Here is a 22,351-nt window from a genome sequence, read left to right on the forward strand (position 1 = left end):
GAGGAGGAGAGAAAGATAGACACCTGCAGACCTGCTTCACCGCCTGTGAAGTGACTCCCCTGCAGGTGAGGAGCCGGGGTTCGAACCGGGATCCTTATGCCGGTCCTTGTGCTTTGCGCCACCTGCACTTAACCCGCTGCGCTTAACCCGCTGCGCTACAACCCGACTCCCATGAATTGTTTTTTAATGCTGAGAAAAATAGGGTGCTGGAAGTCAGGCGGTAGCATAACGGGTTATGCGCACGTGGCGCCAAGCACAAGGGCCGGTATAAAGATCTCTGTTCCAGCCCCCGACTCCCCACCTGCAGGGGAGTCGCTTCACAGGCAGTGAAGCAGGTCTGCAGGTGTCTCTCTTTCTCTCCCCCTCTCTGTCTTCCCCTCCTCTCTTCATTTCTGTCTGTCCTATCCAACAACGATGACATCAATAACAACAACAATAATAACTACAACAATAAAACAGCAAAGGCAACAAAAGGGAATAAATAAAATAAACTTTAAAAAAAAAAGAAAAATAGGGTGCTATGCTAAGCTTTCTTCTCCAATGAAAGTCAGCCTCTTGATATTAATAATTACCAGTTTTTCCACGTTATTTTGTTTTGGAATTTTTCCTAATTCTAAGAATAATTTATCAAGAGAACTTTAAAAATTGATTATATCTGATCATTATCAGGTCTTTTCTCTTGTTAATGTCCCTCAGGTCATCATACTTGATGCCCTTATCATCTACTCTAACCGAAGAATCTCTCCAGCTTGTGTAGTGCTATCCTCTTAAGCTTTCCTTTAATAAAATTTCAACCTGAAATTATATGTTATTTTTTTTTGTGTGTGTTAAGTCCCTTGGTATCAAGATCTCATGTCTTCCTTCTTTACTTACTCTCCCTAATTGTAGTAGAGTATATATCAGTAATTTATGAGAAAAAGTACATGGGAAATAACTTGGAAAGTTATATGGCTAAAAATAATTTTTTTCAGTTACCATACTTATTTGATCATTTGGCTGGCTGTCAATTATGAGGACAAAAAGAATTAGTCCTGAGATTCTTATAGCTACTATTCCACTTCTTGTTGCTATTAGCTTTATTTCTGAGAAAACTGATATATTCTGAGGCTTGTTTCTTTGTATGTACTGTTTTTTTTTTTTTTTTTCAGGAATCTTTTAGATCATGGCACTTTTCACATATTCTGTTTGTAAGGGGTTCCTCCCCCCCTTGATTGTGCCAAAACTTGCTGGTCTTTTCCACATGCTAATTCATGCTTTTCATGTCTCAAAAACATTCTGTCCTTGAATCATTGATTTGATAATTTCCTTCTTTTCATCACATTTTCCTTTTGCTCTTTAGAATTTTATTATTTGATTGTGAATTCTCCTAGGTGATCCTACAATGAGAAACATTTCTCCCATACCATTTTCTATAATATTGATATTTGTCTCATTTTTAAAAGCATTACTTCATCCTTGTCTTCTAATCTTAATTTTTTTTGTGAGCTGCATTTTCTTTATTGGGGGCTCATGGTTTACAGTGCAGTCATTGACACATGAGTACAATTTCTCACCTCCATGTGAAGTTTCTTTTCAGTTCCTCCCTCCTCCTCTTCCTCCAGAGTCCTTTGCTTTGATGTAATACACCATATCTGGTCCATGTTTCATTTTGTGGGACCTGTCACTGTTTAATATTAATTCGCACCTATAAATAAGATAGCTCAATATTTGCCCTCATTTTGGCTTATCTCACTTAATATGATATGTTCAAGGTCCATCCAAGATGATGCAAAAGAGATGACTTAATCATTTTTAACCGTTGAGTAGTATTCCATCACGTATGTAGACTACATTTTTTTTTTTTTTTTAACCAGAGGACTGCTCAGCTCTGGCTTATGGTGGTGCGGGGGATTGAACCTGGGACTTTGGAGCCTCGGGCATGACAGTCTCTTTGCATAACCATTATGCTATCTACCCTCCACCCTACAATTTTTTTTTTTAGCCACTCCTCTGTCATTGGACATTTGGGTTGCTTCTATGTTTAACCTATTAAACATTCTGCTGCTGTGTCTAAATACCCACTGACAGATGACTGGCTAGAGAAGTTATGGGATATATACTCCATGTAATCTACTCTGCAATAAAAAAGATGAGACTGTGTTCTTTGGGGTAAGATGAATGGAACTAGATGTGATTATGGTTAGTGAAATAAGGAGATGATAGACACATACTGGATGGTTTCACTCATATGTGGAATGTAGAGAACTGATACACATGGATTTTCAAATAAACAAGCAAACAACCCCCCCAATCCCTCAAATAACAACAAAAACCCAGAAACAAATTGTTTTTAAGAATTTGTGAGGACTATGGTAATTATCTCTGGGAGGTGAGGGTGTGGATGCAGAACTCTGGTGGTAGTAGGTATGATATGGAACTATATCCTATAATTTTACAATCTTTTAACCTCCTCCTATTAACTGTCTGGCACCTGAGATTAGATTTCAACATATAAATTTTGAAGGAAACGAAACATTCTGTTTATAGTAGCCTGCATATTCCCAATGCTTAAAGAGGGTTTGGTTCTGAGGAGGAGCAAGTTAAACATTTAATGAATGAATGAACCATCTTAGAAGCAGCTCACTCTTGGGATCATATAATTGTTTCTTTAAGTATAAATGCTTACTTTGTCCTCCGGGCTCATCCTAAATAGCCACTCTTCCATGGTTCTCTTAGATATATAAAAAATTAATGTTGTGCAATTTGTTCTATTACTGTGCTCAATTTATTTAAATGTAGTTTAGTATGCTGGATAGTGGAATAGAGTGTATAATAAATAGATGATTAAATGATTTCAATATGACAATTGCAACTTTTTCTGTAAAATACTTTATGAAAGAAAACTGCTATCTTGACATTTTTGAGGTGAATAAATTTAATTTAAATTGCTTTACTTAAGGATGTATAGCTCACTTGGATAGTGTGATGCATTGCCATACATGGGACCCAGGTTCAAGACCAGCCCCCATTGCATTAAAGGAAACATCAGTGCTGTGTGTCTTTTACTCTATCTTTGCATGTCTGCCTATCTGTCTCTACCTAAAAATATATTTCACCTGGGGTTGGGGAGTTTTTTCACCTTGTATGGCACCTGTCTCACCATGTGCAAAGCCTAAATTCAAGGCCCCAGCATACCATATAAAAGTACTATGGCATTGGGGGCTAGGGGCATTGATGCTGTGGTATTTCTCCCTCTCTCTCTTAAAAAAAATTGTTGCCCTGGGTAGTGAGATAGATAGAGTACATGGAGGGCTCAGTGACACCAAAAATAAATAAATGGTTTCATTTTGCAGAACATTTTCTGGGTACTGTTTCATGTCTTGCATTATGTAGAGATACATGTGAGTGTGTGAATTATAAAAGCTGGGACAGTTACAAGGCAGAAGATAGTATCTCTGCTTGAACCATGTATCATGTGTTAATCTCTGAATTTTCTAGTATAGAGAGTGATAGTTTATAGTACCATTCATTTCAAACAGAGATCTAACCAACTAGCAGTCATTGAATATAATCAGAGATAAGCACAAAATGTTATTCATGGCATTTCTGAATTAGGCAGAAAGTTTGTTTGATATTTTTATGTGACACTTTTTTTTTTTTAAACTGTGTGATGGGTTTTCACACACATTTACAACAGAATGAGTCTTTCTCTGATAGGATTCTATTAGTTTAACTTAAAGGCATATGGTAATTTACATATAAACTGCTTTATGCGTGCAGTAATAAAAATGTCAGGACAAATAGGAGATGTTAAAACATGATGATATTTTTGTACTGTGCAAATTTATTGACCCTCTTAAAAATTAAAGTTATAAAGGAATATGATTGAGGGTATACATTGCTGTCTCCAAAGTGACTCTGGAATTGTATGCTCACTTTCAAGCTGAGCATTGTTTTATTGGTAAATAATTTGACTGTTGCAGTACATTCTTTCATCTTGTAATCCCATATTCAATTTACCTAGGAAACATAAGGAATGCTCTGGTTGTATTGACGTATATGTAAACAAGTTTTCTAAGATTCTCAGTCTTCCTCATAGCAATGGGAGTGAAATGCTGTTGTTTATTCCTCATTCGTGTTGCTTTTCTCTGTGGAGTTTATTATGGTTTGGTGCTTCTGAGGTCCTGAAAGAGAGCTAGTTTTCAGATCACTTTTCCAGGTTATATAAGTGTACAAGGTCCTTAGTGAGTGAACACTGATGAGAATTATACTGGCCTCTTCAAATGGAATAAAATAAAATAGACTAGATGATGAAGGAAACAGAAAGGAGACATGCCTGAACAAAGGATGTGCCAGGCCGACAGTAGATCTTGTATGATTTACTCAGGGCTCGTGTTTTTATTCCCTCTAAATTTTGAAGGAGGCAAAAGATATGTGTGAACACCAAGAGTATATATAAAAACAAATGTGTGCATAAAATTTTGTATCTAAACCGTGTGGAATAACTCAGACCTGTCAGCTGGATTCCCTTGAAAAAAAGAATTGGTGGAGAGAAATTCTTTAAAGTAGTTATAAGCTCTTTGGGGATCAGAGAATGAATTTTGACTTGTGTTTAGAGACTACATTAATATGAGCAGTACAAAGATCTTGATAACATATCCGAGTCATAAAAAAAGAAAAAAAGATAATACTAGAAAAAATGGAAAGTTTGCATTAACTCAAAACTTGGACAGGGGTCAACAGGGAGTCATTCAGCTGGGCTTTTCAAGCGCAGAGGTGTCTGCAGCTCTTTCTTGATGAAATGCTGGAAAGGGAGGTAAATCCTGTGCATGTCTTGTCTTCAGAGCAGACAGAGAGGTGTCTAGTCCTGCTGGCACTAATTATAAATAATGCTTTCCTGAAGTGGCTCAGTACTTAAGTCTTGGCAATTACTGACACATGTTCTGTCTCTTGCCACCCAATGTTGGGGATTCCAAAGTCCTCACCTCACTGTCTATAGATGCTTCTAGTAAAATTCAAAGTGTGTATTCTTCCCAGTAGCCCTTACTGTTGTTTGCAGTCTTTGTTGCCAAAATAAGACAAAAGGCATAGATAGCAAAGGGGGACAGGTCAATCCAACCCTAAAGTTGTTGCTTATGATTCAAATGTTTTGTAAAACCTTCTATATGGAAGTATTTGGGTTTGATCTGAGCATCTTTTGCTTCAACAGTCTTTCTTATCATATTGCACATTACATAAAGTAGTAGTAAAACAGCTAGTCTTTAGCTCTCTAGCAGTTAGGTAAGGTGGACATTGTTGTTGCTACTGTTAACATTTGAAAGAGGAGAATAGAGAGTGAGCTGAGAGATATGGAGTAATTTGTCCATGTGGCCTGTCTAGCAGAGTCAGGAATCAGCTTGTTCCCAAACCGAAACATTAATAGCAACATTATGTTCAATGAGTATTTCTGAAATAAATTTTAGAGTAATTTCATTGGCAAGACACTTTTACCTGCTATTAGAATCACCTACAGAGATCATGGAAATCATTTATTATCTCAAGTGTACAGCCAATAATATATAACAAATACATAATAAAATAGCTATTTAAAATTAGAAATACTTTTTAAAAATATTTATTTTATTTATTCCCTTTTGTTGCCCTTGTTGTTTTATTGTTGTGGTTATTATTGTTGTTGTCGTCGTTGTTGGATAGGACAGAGAGAAATGGAGAGAGGAGGGGAAGACAGAGAGGAGAGAAAGATAGACACCTGCAGACCTGCTTCACCACCTGTGAAGCGACTCCCCTGCAGGTGGGGAGCCGGGGTTCGAACCAGGATCTTTATGCCGGTCCTTGTACTTTGCGCCACCTGCGCTTAACCCGCTGTGCTACAGCCCGACTCCCTACTTTTTTTTTTTTTAACCAGAACACTACTCATCTCTGGCTTATGGTAGTGAAGGATGAACCTGGGACTTTGGGAGCCTCAGGCATGAGAGTCTTTTTGCATAACCATTATGCTCTCTATCGCTGCTCAATTAAAAATACCTTTAAAATAGAAGTTTCTCTATTATATACTGAATTGTCACAAGAGTCCTGAGGTAAAGATTATTGGCTTCACTTTGTTTTCACTACCACCACCACCCCTGCTACTACTACTATTATTATTATTATTTTATTATTATATAGAAAGAGAAAGAGAGAGAGAGAGACAGAGAGAGAAAGAGAGATCACAGCACCAAACCTTCCTTCAGTGTAATGGGGACCAACCTCCTCCACCCCAAGCTGTACACATGCAAAGCAGTACACTATCCAAATTAACTATTTTGCCCACCCTATTGTTTTCATTTTACAACACTATTGAGACCTGTCAAGAGAGAATATCTGTCCACTGCCAGTGAGCTTGAGTTGTAAGAAGTCAGGAGCATTTAAATTTCTGCTTTCTCTTCTCTGAGATAAAACTGGTTGTTTAATAACAAATTAGAGATACAGTTGAGAGGTTATATGGAATCATTTCATAGCTTTCCTTCAAAAAACAAAAAGAAAACCAGTGGTTAAGTGCATAGTCGTTGGTGCCTCTTCCCTGTTCTTAGAGATAATGCCTGCATGCTTGACATCCCCAGAATCTGCAGGGCAGGAAGCTGAGTGGCACATGCCATAGGGCTGAGACAAGGTGCCCTATTGTACTGCTGTGAATCACACTAGAGGTCACATAGAAATAGTCACTGCATCAGCAGCGGATATAATTCACCTTCTTCACCTTTTTTTGGATGGAACTTGAAGGAATCATGTTAAGTGAGATTAGCCAGAAAGAGAAAGATGAATATGGGATGATCTCATTAATGGGAGAGAAGTTAAGAAATAAGAGCAGAGGGTGGGGGTAGATAGCATAACGGTTATGCAAAGAGACTGTCATGCCTGAGGCTCCAAAGTCCCAGGTTCAATCCTCTGCACCACCATAAGCCAGAGGTGAGCAGTGTTCTGGTGTTTCTCTCTGTGTCTTTCTTTCTCTGTATCTCTCTCAAAAATAAAATAAATAAAATACTTAAAAAAAAAAAGAAAGAAGAGCAGAAAGGGGAAATACAATGGAGAACTTGGATTTGGTTTGGTGTATTGCATCAAAGCAAAGGGCACTGGGGTGAGGATGGAGGGTCTTTCAGGTCTTGTTGCATGATAGTGGAAGTGGACCTAGGTTGGGGGTGAGAGTGTTTTGTAGAAAACTGAGAAATTTTACACATTTACCAACATGTAGTGACTATAAACCATTAATCCCCCCAGTAAAACATTTTAAAAATTGCAAGTTTAGAAACTTTAGAATAAGACAAATAGAAATTATTTAAAGATGGTAACAAGTCCAACTATATAAATAATCAAATAAAGAAAATTAGATTAAAATAATAGATAAAGGTTACTAAGATTAGATTAAAAATAACCCAGCTTGCATTTAAAGTATAAAGGCGTGGAATGATTTAAAGAATAGAGGATGAATATAAGAAGTAAATGTTAACAAAACAAAGATGATTTAAATGCTTTGCCAGACAATAAAATACCTTTTTAAAAATAAAAATTATTATTAGGGATAGGAGGATTACTAAAAAATAATGAAATGCTGAAATCACCAGGCAGATACAGCAATTTCAAACTTGTGTGCTTCTAATAAAATATTTATATAAAACAAAAAATGATGGAACCAGAGGAAGACAAAACTACCAGTAATAGTGAAAAGTTAACTACACCTATCTCAATTATTATCTTATCTAAAGTGACTTTTTCCATTGCTACTAGTGACTTAATAGAGTTTTACAAAATCATAAGACTTCAGGAATATAATTTCACATTCACACATAGTGTGTTGTGAGTTAACAAAGCAAGTTGAAATTTAATAATGATGTAGAAATCACAATAAAATAGTTTGATCCAACAGAAATCTGCATCAAATCTTATTAAAAAAATACATTTTCTTTCTAAGCATACATGGAACATTTACTGAAAAAGGACCATGAATTGGGTTAAAAAGAGGCTCCTATAAATTGCTTCTGCCTGGATGTTGGGCATTACCCCAGCTCCCCTGCATTGCTTGATGCTGTAGTCTATTTACATAATCATTGTTTTGCCTGAGACCCTCCCTGCCTGCAGGGTATTGGTTAATCCTACTTGTTAGAAACTTTGCAACAGCTGCTATGGAAGCTTTCTACCTTCACCTTTTCACCCCCTCTCCTAGCCATTTCCTTTTCCCACTTGCCACTTCCAGTTAAAGATATATATAAAGGTGTTGTCTCTGATCATTAAAGGCATTGCATTGTGTTCCCGCTCCGCCACGAGTTCCTGGTCTCTCTCCTGCATCACTGAGTAAGCAGTAGCCCAGGTTGGCTCCAGTTGAGTTCTCTCCAACCCAGAGAGCACATGCCAGGGAAGAAACACCTGCAACGCTAACCTGGCACCTGGAGATTCACAGTACAGTAGAAATGGATGTACCCTATTACTGGATTTTCAGGCAGAGAGATGGGACACACCAAAGCTTTAATTCAGGAAGCAGTGTTTACTGTGCTAGCAGACCCTGCTGGACTCCTGACCACAAAAGACTTGTCTCTGAATGCAGTAGCACTCACCCTTTCATACGGTTACCAGTTTTCCCATATTAACTCACAGCAACAACTTAAGAAAGTAAAAAGTGAGTACAGCTTGTCTGGATTATCAGCAGACTCTTGGGTAGAAGTAGCAGATTCTAAGGCCAGTGACCATGGCCACTTTGATTACAGCAGTAGAAAGCCCCGTTTATGTTGAGGAGAGAGAAGATAGTCACCAACTGCTTTTTCTTCACCTAAGAAGTTATTCTTTGCTTCTCTCTTGAGAAGTTAGCCCTTGCTTACATCACGATGATTTGGCAATTCCTATCCTAGGGATTTATCTGAAGGAAGCAAAAACACCTATCCACAACTTCTATATACCTATGTTCACAGCAGCACAATTTGTAATAACCCAAACTTGGAAGCAACACAGATGCCCGTGACACATGAGTGGCAAAGAAAGTTGTGGTGTATATACACAATGGGATATTATTCAGCTGTAAGAAATGATGAGATTTATTTGGCCATGTCTTGGATGGAACTCAAAGGGATATGTTGAGCTCAGTTAGAGAAGGACAAATACTAGATGATCTCACTTATAGGTGAAACCTGCGAATCAAGGAAGGGAGGAAGGGTGAAACTTGGATTAGGTGTGGTCTGCTGCAGCAAGACCAAGGACTGGGGAGGCATTTTTATGGGGAGGAGAGAGATTGGGTACTGAGTGGGCATTGGAGAGCCAGTGCTTAATTGTGAAAACCGAATGAAATTGGTGGCCAGAGTGGTATGCAAGACACCTATCATGGAGATGTAAAAATTGCACCCTATGGCAAGTTTCTTTTTTTTTAAAAAAAAAATTTATTATCTTTATTTATTATTGCATAGACACAGCCAGAAATTTAGAGGGAAGGTGGAGCTAGAGAGGGAGAGACAGAGAGACACCTGAAGCCCTGCTTTACCACTCATGAAGCTTTCCCCCTGCAGGTGGGGGCCGGGGGCTTGAACCCTGGTTCTTGAGCATTGTAACATGTGCACTCAACCAGGTGCACCACCACCACCTAGCCCTGCAGGTTCCTTTAAATCATTATTTCCCTAACAAAACAAGTCTGAAAAAAAAAAAGATTTCAAAGAATCAGTGTTGTGTATACTGACTTGTAGCCTATATTTCTCCTATCTTCAGAAGTTCTAGAGCCTCCTATAAACCTTCAATAAAAATTATGGGCTAACTCCTTGAGTAGCACTCAAATGGAGAGACTCTGGTAGTGTCCCTATGGGTCTGAAATCCCAGTGGTGTGGCAATGGGGATGAAGAGACCTGTTACAGACTGAATTGTGAAGTGACAAACTACTTCCAGCAATGTTAGATATAAAAACATACATCTATTTTCCAGAAAACGCAGAGAAATCAACAATTAGGCAAGAGTTGAAAATAATTCAGTTAATTGGAAGCTTCTAGTAAGAGTAGCTACTGGAAATCTAACTGAACCAAGTAGAAGAGATGTTAACTTTATTAAAGAGGAGTGAAAAATTTTTGAGTGTTGAACTGTGTCAGAGGAGGTCAGATTATATGCGTTTATGTGAAACTAACCAACTCTGCAATGGCTGTTTCATGCTGTGTCCCCTATTTACAGCCATTTCTTCCAGGTAGTGTATGCTATATGTACAGCCACATACAATTTTAATTTTCTGGATAATGTCCTCATTTCCAACTTTTTCTTACTGCTCAGTCAGTATATTTGACGACTATCCTTTAGTTCCTACTCTTACATTTGACTTACTAGCTGAAATAATTTGAAATTGAATTGACACATATATATTATAAACCCCTTTTGATTTTTTTTCCCCTTTAAGGAAGGTTGATAATTTTAGTACTAGGGAATATATTAAGAGCTGCTTTCACACTAAACTTTACTACTGACATTACCTATTAAGCATCTCTAAAGGAAATAATAAAATGGCAGACTTTTAGAGCCCTTTTGTGACTCATAAAATATGGGTTAAAACCTCCCACTTTATTACACTTTTACTTCTGTAATTATTACTATAAGTGACAGAAAGGTACAGAGCTACCGAAAGATCAACTATCTTAAGTTCAGCAAAGGCCCACAGGCTATTTAAAAATGGTAGAGATTCCACTTGAAGACAGTCTTTGAAATTCAGTTTAAAGAACTGCCTGAAGAAACAAAACAAAACAAAACAAACACACAAACAAACAAAAAGGAGACAAAACCCAAAACTAAGGCCAAACTCCAACTAAGGTAAAATAATTAAAATAATGCTAAAACCAAACTTCTGTAGACTGCTTCAGATCCCATGCAAAGCTGCTAAGTCCCTGCTTCAACACTTACAATGACCATAGGAAATTTGTTCAGTGTCATCAAACCTTAATTTGTTCATTCAACAAGGAGGAGGGTTGTAATGAATTTTTATATGTTTCTTAGTAGAATTTCTTTTTTCTAGTCCTTCCAAGTCTTATTTCAGAATCCATTCATTTGCTTCATTAACTTAACTCAACACATATTTATTACGTTTCTTTAATGTGTCCCAAACTATGCCAGGAACTAAGGATGAATAAGCTACATACCCCAGATTCAAGAGTCTCACACTACTAAGAACAACAATGAGTGTATCCATGGCTAGATTTCCAGGTCAGATGTTAAATTCTGTAGCTAAGGAGTGAAGTAGTGACATATATATGACTTTGTAAAAAATATTTATTTATTGGATAGAGACAGAAAAACTGAAATGGAAGGGAGAGATAGAGAATGAGAGATAACTACAGCACAGTTTATTTCTTGTTAAACTTGCCCCCCACATGTGAGGACCACGTGCTTGCCCATGGCAACATGTGTGCGGAACTGGGTGTGCCACCACTCAGCTGCAATATATGCATGATTTTCTTTAGTATCAGTTTGTCTCTAGGAAAAACAAAAGGTTTATAAAATGTATGTTTGGGCCCCTTAGTGACGGTGGCATTTCTATATTCTTGACTTAATTTTTTTGTTGGGGGGATTAATGGTTTATAGCTAGTAGTAAATACAGTTTTGGTACATGTGTAAAATTTCTCAGTTTTCTGCAAAACAGTCTAACCCCTTGTCTAGGTCCTCCTCCACTTGATTATCTTTTTAATGCAGTACCAGAGACTAAACTCAGTATCTCTCCCTGCACAGTTTTTTTTGCCACCAAAGTTATTGTTAGGGTTCAGTGTTTGCACAATTCCACCCTTCCTAGTGGTCATTTTTTTTTTTTAAATGGAGGGTGAAAGAGAGAGAGAGAGAGAGAGAGAGAGAGAGAGAATGTTTGTAGTACTGCTGTACTGCTTGTGAAACTTCTCACCAGGTAGGGGCTGTGGTCTTGAACCTTGAACTCAACCCATTTTTATCATTTTATTGGGAAGTTGTTTAATGGTTTACAGTACTGTTGTTGACACATAAATACAATTTCTCATCTCTGTGATAGGTGCCTGTAGAAAACTCTCACTCCCAAACTTTGTCCTTTTCCATCATCATGCACCAGGACTCCAATGCAATTATCACCCCATTCCCTGGCCCCTTTTCTCAGAGTTCTTTGCTTTGTTGCCATATATCACACCAGGTCCAAGTTTCATCTTGTTTCTGTTCTTGTTTCTTAAGCCCCACCTATGAGTGAGATCATTTGGTATTCATTCTCCTCTTTTTGGTGTATCTCACTTAACATGATTTCTTCTAGTCCCATTCAAGATGAAGCAAAGGAGATTACTTCATTTTTTTCCCCCCCTTTTGTTGCCCTTGTTGTAGCTTCGTTGTGGTTATTATTATTGCCCTTGTTGATGCAATTCTTTGTTGGATAGGACAGAGAGAAATGGAGAGAGGAGGGGAAGACAGAGAGGGGGAGAGAAAGATAGACACCTGCAGACCTGCTCCACCGCCTGTGAAGCGACTCCCCTGCAGGTGGGGAGCCGGGGGCTCGAACCGGGATCCTTACGCCGGTCCCTGCTCTTTGCGCCACATGCGCTTAACCCACTGCGCCACCGCCCGACCCCCTACTTCATATTTTTTTTAAAGAGATTTATTTATTCGTGTGAGAGAAGAGGAGAGTGAGAAAGAACTAGAGTACCATCGTGGCACATAGCATGTAGGGAACTGAACTTGAGACCTCATGATTGAAAGTCCGATGCTTTATTTACTGTGCCACCTCCTAGGTCACACTTTATCATTTTTAACAACTGTATATTTTCCCATTGTGTATATGCCACAACTTTCTTAGCCACTCATTCACCTGTGGTCATCTATGTTACTTCCAAGTTCAAGAAGCAAATTATGACACTACAAATATAAGTGTACATAAATCTCTTTCCAATCCAATTTTTAATCGTTTGTGTTTGTGTAACAGAGGGAGAGAGAAAAAGTAGTACAAAGCAATGCTTCATCATGAATAGAATTCTTTTTTCCCTTACTTTTCCTTTTTTGTTTTCATGTGAACCCATGGATCAAACCTAAGGTTTCATACAGGAGCTCTACCTTCCCAGTTCCAATTCTGTTACTGGTTCATATTTAAATGAAATAGCTGTGTGGGGGGATAATGATTTACAAAATGGTTGTCACATGTGTACAGTCTCCTATTTCCCTGTAGTTAGTGTCAGTGCACCACACACTCCACCAGCTTGTCCTCTTACTCCACCTTAGGACATTGGGTTCTCATTCTCCCTTCAACCACTGCCCACTTCTACTGCAGTAGACCGTAGTTAGAGTTTCACCCAGCATCTTCCTTTTCTGTTTCTTAAGTCCTCCAGTCCTTGATATATATATATATATATTTTTTTTTTTTTTTCTTTTTTTTAAAAGTAATGATGCTGGGGCCAGCACATGGTTCATCTAATGTGTGTAGATCACACACATTACCATGTGTAAGAGCACAAGTTTGAACTCAGGGCAACTGCATGAGAGCATCTGTGGGGGAAAGCTTCAGGAGCAATCGGATTGTGCTGTAAAGTTTCTCCTCTATCTTTCGCTCCCTTTCTCTCTCTCTCTCTCTCTGTTTAATCACTGTCTAGAGGAAAGAAAAAAAAATGTCCCAGGAGAAATGAATTCTCATGAGCACAGAGCCTCTGTGATAAACCTGGTGGAAAAAAGAAGAAAGTGGTGGTGCTTTGCTTTGCATCTACTGGGGTCCTTCCTTCCTTCCTTCCTTCCTTCCTTCCTTCCTTCCTTCCTTCCTTCCTTCCCTTCCTTCTTCCTTTCCCCCTTTTCTCCCTTCTTTTTCTTCTTTCTTTTTGCAAGCAAGGTACAGATATCTCTCCCCTTTCCCTCTCATTTTTTTTTTTTTCCTGTCCCCAGCCACAACCCTTGGTGAGACCAAAAAAAAAAAGAAGAGTTTCATATAAGGATGGTTTACAATTTTAGGTAGAATGGGCAGAGAAGGTATTACTAGACAGGATACAGTGTTTGAATAAAGCTATGAAAGGGAGGAATGAGTGACAAAGAAATCTGTAGGGAGATAATTACAGACAGGGGTCATTCTGTGCAAAGTCTGGTGGATCTTAAAATCAGTAATGACAGTAGGGTGGGTAGGAATGGGGGGGCAGGGCAGTGAGTTGGGGGTGTGAGCGTTAGAGAGGAAGATGCAGGAATCCAGGAGGTAAAGGAGGTGTAGGAGGTGAAGGCAGAGAAGGATAGATGGTGCAGATCATTTGGGCCTATCAAGGATCTTGATGTTATGGCCTTTCAAGGGTGACAGGATGCCTTGGGAGGTTCTTGTATGAAAGAGCAATATACCCAGGGCTTATCTATGTTGTGGCGTGTAGTCATAGTTGATTTTTAATTTCTGAGTGATTTATTTTGTTAAGTAATAACTGATTATGTGAATACATGACAATTTATGTCTCCATTCCTTGGTTGATGGATGTTTGGCTCATGCAATTAACTTGCTATATATCATAGTAGACATAGAAAACCCTAAAGAATCCAGCAGGAACTTCCTGGAAATTATCAGGCAGTATAATAAGGTGTCAGGCTACAAAATTAATATACAAGAGTTGGTCGTGTTCCTTTATGCAAACACTAAGTCAGTAAGGAAGAGATCCAGAAATTAGTCCTTTTTACTATGGCAACAAAAAATAATAAAGAATTAGGAATAAACCTAACAAAAGAAAGACTTGTATACTGAAAATTATGGGTTACTTTTCAAGGAAATAGAGAAAAACAAAAAGAAGTGGAAAGATACTTTATATTCATGGGTTGGAAGAATTAACATCATAAAAATGAATATTCTGCCCAGAGCTATATACAAATTTAATGCAATCCCCATCAAGGTCCCACCCCATTTTTTTTTTTTTTTTTGAGAATAGAACGAAAGCTACAAATATTTATCTGGAACCAGAAAATACCTAAAATTGCTAAAACAATCTTGAGAAAAAAGAACAGAACTGGAGGCATCACACTCCCAGATCTCAAATTGTATTATACGGCCATTGTAATCAAAACTGTGGTACTGGAACAAAAATAGATTGACCAGCGGAATAGAATTGGATTTGTATCAATTGCTAAGAAGACTAAAACAAAATTAAAGCAACGGGACTACCTCAAATTAAAAAGCTTCTGCACAGGGCGCTGGGCGGTAACGCAGTGGGTTAAATGCACATGGCATGAAGCACAAGGACCTGCGTAAGGATCCTGGTTTGAGCCTGGCTTCCCACCTGCAGGGGTGTTGCTTCACAAGCGGTGAAGCAGGTCTGCAGGTATCTATCTTTCTCTCCCTCCCACCCCATATTCCCCTCCTTTCTTGATTTCTCTTTGTCCTATCCAACAACAACAGCAATGGCAACAATAACAAGGGCAACAAAATGGGGAAAATGGCCTCCAGGAACAGTGGATTTTTTTTTTTTTGGGTAGGACAGAGAGAAATTGAGAGGGGAGGGGAAGATAGAGTTGGAGAGAGAAACACCTGCAGATCTGCTTTACTGCTTGTGAAGCGACCCCTTTGAAGGTAGGGATCCTTGCATTCAGACTATGTGCGCTTAACCCTGTGTGCCACCACCCGGCCCCAGCTCCCATCCATGTTTCACTTTGTGTGTTAAGATGCTTGTAAAATTAATATTGATAGGACCTGTAGTAGTCAAAACAACATTAAAAATAAAATTGGAAGGCTTTTGATATCAAAATTTATTACAAAACTTTAATGAATAATAAAATATGGAATTGGAGATAAGAGTGTTAAGTAGATTAGTGCAACAGAAGACAGAATTCAGAAATAAAACCACATATATACAGTCAATTGATTTCCAACAAATGTATTAAGGTAATTTAATGGGGGAGAGGATAATACATTCACAAATGATGGAACAATCAGTTATTTGTATGCAATAAAATGAACACTGGGGCTCAGTGCTGGCACTAGGAATCCACTGTTCCTGTGGATATTTTTTTATTTTTATTTTGGATAGGACAGAGAGAAATTGAGAGTGGAGGGGAAAATAGAGAGGGTGAGAGAAAGACACCTACAGACCTGTTTCACCATTTGTAGGGGCTCGAATCAATATCCTTCCTTGGGTCCTTGGCTTTGTACTAAGTGCACTTATTCCTGTACACCACTGCCTGACTCCCAATACTGGATATTTTAGCAAACCATTATTAAGTATCTTATAAAATATTGTGGCTTAAGTGTTTTTTTTCCAGTATCAAATAGTGATTAGAAATCAATGATTAATTAAAAAGCATATAAATCTGAATCATCACCCTGCAACAGAATATACACATGAGCATATAAATGGTAATCATTGTTGACAAATACAATACATCCATTTCTGGTTCACATTCTATGGAAGTATGCAAAAAATCCAATACAATTTTACTATATGGAAAAGAAAAATAGGAGTTACTTGTTCTATAATTCTATGTATTTTAGTAGACTGGATAAGGAGAAAGGTCAGAATGTTTTAAAAGTCATTTGATAAAATCAGTGGGACAAGTGAAACCTTTTATGAGCTACTGTATTTTCATTTTTTTTTTGTCTAGGTGGAACAAATCATTTTCAAGAAAATTCAAAATTGGATCTATACTAGAGAAATCAAAATTGATTTATGAAAGTGAACAATTTACCTGTGAGAAGAAATTGATTTGATTAATCCCCCTAACACTTTACCTAATACCACATCCATCTCTGTTATCACTGTTTAATAACAAAATATTCTTTTTCATTTTGTATCTTTTTTCCATTTTAACTGAATGCAGATTTGTTAGAACCCCTGCTACTTTCCATACCAGTAGATGGCATTCTTATTCTTTTTTTTTCTTTAAATAGTCTTAGATTCATGCTACATGCAATGCTGTGTGTTTATTTTCAGTTTTAGCTCTTGCAGTCCAAGTTCAGGTTGAAAAATTTCTGATACATATGGAAAGAAGAGGAACATGTCAAGAGAAGGATGACATTGCAGTGCCTGTGGGTGAGAGGAGGGCAGGGGACAGAGGTGGCTCAGTGAGCAGACCCTGCATTCAGTCCCCAGCACTTGAGTCCAAGGGAACTCCATGGGTGGTGGAGTGGTGCTTTGATGTCTCTCTTTATGGGGGCCTCAATCTCTCTCAAAATATAGACTAAAGATTAGGTTGGGAAGCAGTTCATTGCTATCAGGTTTCCACCTGCAGGAGGTGGTGTCTGCTGATCTCAGCCACAGCTTTAGTTTGGACTAGTCACCCCCCCGCCCCCCAACCTTCAGGAGCTGCTTACCCTTTCTAGAAGCTTGCTTGCTGTCCTCAGCTGCAATTTGACTCTCTTGCTGAGAAAACTTCAGATATCTGATTTCCTTCCATATCCTTCATATAGAACCACCAGAACCTCAGGGTCTCCAATTCTGCCTTGTGGATAGTATATGATCCTATGTTGTTTCTGTTCTGCTATTATTACCATCTTTTGGGGGTGGGGGATACTGTGAGTGACATCTTTCCTCAGATATAAATGCAAATAGGCTCAGAAATTCCTTCTTTTACTTTAGCTTCTTGCTTTCCCAAATGGCTACCTAGACACTAGATCCATAGGAGCAAGTCATACCTCTTCTCCTACTCTTTCCCTTCTGGTTTCTGTCCCTAGAAGGCAACCCTTACTTTTTGTGTTGGCTGAAAACTATTAAATCTGTTTTAGCTGCGGGCCACGTGATAGCATACCTGGCTGAGCACACATACTACTATGTACAAGGACCTAACCTGCACAGGAAAAGCTTCACAAGCTATCTCTCCTTCACTATCTCCCCTTTCCCTCTCAATTTCTCTCTGTCTCTATCCAATAAATAAATAAATAAAATAATTAAATAAAAATATTTTTTATCTATAGATTGTTCTAGATGAGTGTTCTCAATACTGTTATACCAAATATTCCTTTTTAATATAGTAAACATTTTGTAATACTTTGACAATAAGTAAATAAGCCATGCCCTAATTTTATTATAAGGAGAAACAAAAGGAAAGTAACTTGTTTAAAAAGATGTTTGCCTCTCTACATATAATAGTCTAAATCTCAAAGACACAAGTGTGGACTGATAATAGTTGTCTTTTGCTGACTTGGTATAAACTCTAAGCTTAAAAACAAAACAAAACTGTGACTATTGATAAAATTCTGGTAATGACAAAATATATATTTCTTTGTTTTTGCAATTCCTTTATTGGAAAGTTACGTATATTAACACTAGGCAAATAGTACTGTGTATCTACATGTAGAAAACAGTTATAATTATACATATTCATATTATGCAATACTCTGAAATTTGGTGACAAGTGGAACAATTCTTCCTTGTGAATTTACATATTTAAGATGTATTATTTAGAGAGATAAAGAAAGATCGAGATAGACACTAGAGCATTACTTTGGTATATATCCTGCTGGGGACTGAACCCAGTACTTCAAGTATGCAAACCCTGGGCTCCACTGCTGAGCCATTTCCTTGGACACTTTTTGCGCTTTAATACATAAACCTCTTCCTCTTTTTTTTTTTTGTCTCCAGGGTTATTGATGGGCCTCAGTGCCTGCACTATGAATCCGCTGCTCCTGGAGGCTATTTTTCCCATTTTGTTGCCCTTGTTGTAGTTGTTATTGTTATTGTTGTCATAGTTGTTGTTGTTGCTGGATAAGATAGAGAGAAATCAAGAGAGGAGGGGAAGACAGAGAGGGGGAGAGAAAGATAGACACATGTAGAACTGCTTCACTGCTTGTGAAGCCACCCCCTTGCAGGCGGGGAGCTGGGGCCTCTAACCAGGATCCTTTTGAGGACCCTTGTGCTTTGTGCCATGTGTACTTAACCCACTGAGTTACTGCCCAGCTCCCTCTTCCTCTTTCTAAATGCTACCAGTATCTAGTTATGGCCACAGCTAATATCCCCAATTTCCAAATCCATCCTAATGGTTTTCAAACTTCCCCTTTAAAAAGCATTGTTTTAGACAGTACAGGTCTGCAGTTTACAGTTGTAGCAATATTCTGCAGAATGAGCCTTTTGTGCGCTCTCTCTCTTCCCCCACTCTCCTCTTTCCACTGGCAGGGTTATTGCTGGAACTCAGTGCAGGCACTCCAAATCCACTGCTCCTGGTGGATATATATATATATATATATTTTAAATAATTTATTTCTTTATTGGGGAATTAATGTTTTACATTCAACAGTAAATACAATGGTTTGTACATGCATAACATTCCCCAGATTCCCATTTAACAATACAACCCCCACTATGTCATTCATCATCTTTCATGGACCCCCAGAGTCTTTTACTTTGGTGTAATACTCCAATTCCATTTCAGGTTCGACTTGTGTTTTCTTTTCTAATCTTGTTTTTCAACTTCGGCCTGAGAGTGAGATCATCCCATATTCATCCTTCTGTTTCTGACTTATTTCACTCAACATGATTTTTTCCAGGTCCATCCAAGATCGGCTGAAAACAGTGAAGTCACCATTTTTTACAGCTGAGTAGTATTCCATTGTGTATATATACCACAACTTGCTCAGCCACTCATCTGTTGTTGGACACCTGGGTTGCTTCCAGGTTTTGGCTATTACAAATTGTGCTGCCAAGAACATATGTGTACACAGATCTTTTTGGATGGATCTGTTGGGTTCCTTAGGATATATCCCCAGGAGGGGAATTGCAGGGTCATAGGGTAGGTCCATTTCTAGCCTTCTGAGAGTTCTCCAGACTGTTCTATCCTGGTGGATATTTTTAAAATTAATTTTTTTTATTTGTTAGGACATGGAGAAATTGAGAGGATAGCCAGAGAAAGAGAAAGACACCTGCAAACTTGCTTCTTGCTTGTGAAACATTCCTTCCTGCAGGTGGGGAGCAGGGTCCTTGAGCATGGTAATATGTATATTCAATCAAGTGTGCCATTGTCCAGTCCCCTGATCACATACTTCTGTGGGACATCTTGGTATAAGTATCTTACTTGGAATACGTATCTTACTCACTTATACATCTGAGGATTTCTGGATTTGGAGAAGCACATCACCATACTGTACTTCCTGTCTTTTGTCCATTTGCCTATGGAGCCGTCTTCCTGTCTTTTGCTCATTTGCCTATGGAGTTTTTTTTTTTTTTTTTTTTTATGAATTTGAAACAACTTTTGAGGAAATATGTTTTTAAAATTTTTTTGTTATCTTTATTTATTGGATAGAGACAGCCAGAAATAAAGAGGGAAAGGAATGATAGAGAGGGAGAGAGACAGAGAGACACCTGTAGCATTGCTTTACCACTCACAAAACATTCCCCCTACAAGTGGCCAGGTCCTCGAGCATTATAACATGTGTGCCCAACCAGGTGTGCCACCACCTGGCCCCTAATTTGAAATAACTTTAGATATCTCCAGTTATGATTAGGAAGATTGAGAACCAGGGAATTCAGGTAGTTCATAATGAATCTCAGAGGTGAAAACTGGGTAGACTAAAACCAAACACAGTCTTTTGTCTAGAACCTTCCTATTTTGCCATGTAATTATCACTGATAATAATTGATTTACTTGGAAATTAATGTCATCCCATTTTTTGCATTACTGTTCATACACAGTAATTAAGTAGGGCCTAACTATGTCAGGATAGAATAACACATTGAATTTTTAAGCCTGTAGACACATAGGCAAGGGCCTCACTAAAGCTTTCACCACCTTTTAAGGTCTAGTCTAAGAAAGTTTCCCAAATATATCCATTTTTCCTTTTCAGGTCCCTGGGACTGTGACTCTCTTTATGATTCCATATTTATTCATTCATGTAGCCAGATTTTATTTACTACACTTTTTTTAATGCAAAGTCTAGATCTCCAGATACTGTATTGAAACAGTTCATCTTGGCAGGAACCAGATTACAAGCATATGAAATAAAACAAAGCAAAACAGAAAACATATAAAACAGAAACAGAGCTAGTGAAATATCTCACTTCGGGGCAGGGGTACATAGTATAATGGTAATGCAAAGAGACTTTCATGCCTTAGACTCCAAAGTCCCAGGTTCAATCTCCCAAGCCACCATAAGCCAGAGCTGAGCAGTGCTCTGGTTAAAAAAAAAAAAAAAAAAAAAAAAAAAAAAAAAAAAAATATATATATATATATATATATATATATATATATATCACATCTTACTTGGATAGGGTACTGCTTTGCCATAGTATGCAACACAGGTTTGAAGCCAGCCCCGTAGCATTGAAGGAAGCTTTGGTGTTGTGGTCTTTCACTCTCTTCTTCAAAAAACAAAACAAGAATTGAGAGCTTTCTTCTTTTCTTTTGATGTAGTAAGTTTTGTTTAATGGGGAGAAGAATTAGGATCTTCTATAAAGACTTCTATATCAAGAGAAATTTTATGATCCAATTCCCTCAGTTTGAGTTCTTCTGATCTACGTATTATCTGTTCTAAATCAAGAAAAGAACATTAGGCCTAATGGTTGAGTTGTGAGTGATAAGCTCTGTGTGTGCATTAGGGAGAGAATGCATATGTAGCAATTGACTTAACTAGGTATGCAGTCCTGTGTGCATTTACGTCTGAGGTCCAAATCAAACCCTTAACGGGCAAGATTCTTTAATATAAATGAGAAATAGGCTTTATCCTGCCATAATGACCTGCAGCTTCTCAGACATGACTCTCCACAGACCGATCACTCTACAAAAAGGTTGGCCAGCTCACTGAAGCCATTATCTTTTATTTATGCAGATCAGATTGTGACAATCCTTGGAATTCTTTGTTTTATCTTTTTTTTTTTTTTTAATTCTCATCATATGGTCTTTCTTTTTGTTTCTGTATAGGCAGCTCCCCAAACAAGCATTTTCTTGACTTTCCAAGTCATTCAATGAAAATATTAGAGTATAATTTGGTTAGCTTCTATTATCCCACAAAGAAAAGAAAGGCTACTATTAAAGGAAGAAAGAAACATTCCTTAATTTTTCAAACCATGCAGGGAGTCATATACTGTGCCAACATACTAACCAGCACCAAACCCCAGTAGTTTACACTTTCATTATTTAATATGCCCTCTGGAGTTTTGGATGTGTCTCAGAAAAAAATTTTTTTTAACAAATTCCTTACATATGACCCTAATTTCAATGGATGAGCTTAAAAAAAATAAGAAGATCTTTGCTTCTTCCTTTTACATTTCCCACTAGTCAATACTAGCTAGCTAATTCATGGGTGAGAATTTAAATATCATACATCTTATAAAAAGCATACTAGGATGACTTTTTAAATGGGTATACTTCAAGTGATCTCTTCCTCTGGGAGGGCAAAGGGGAAAATGTTCAACAATAGGAGCTGAAAGAAAATATGGCACTTCGGTTTCCACTGCATATTACTCCCCCTCCTCCCACCAATGCTGTTCTTTCTTCCTAGCTTTTATCTGAATCAAGT

The sequence above is a fragment of the Erinaceus europaeus genome, chromosome 5 (genome assembly GCF_950295315.1).
Source record: "Erinaceus europaeus chromosome 5, mEriEur2.1, whole genome shotgun sequence".
Lineage (NCBI taxonomy): Eukaryota > Metazoa > Chordata > Mammalia > Eulipotyphla > Erinaceidae > Erinaceus > Erinaceus europaeus.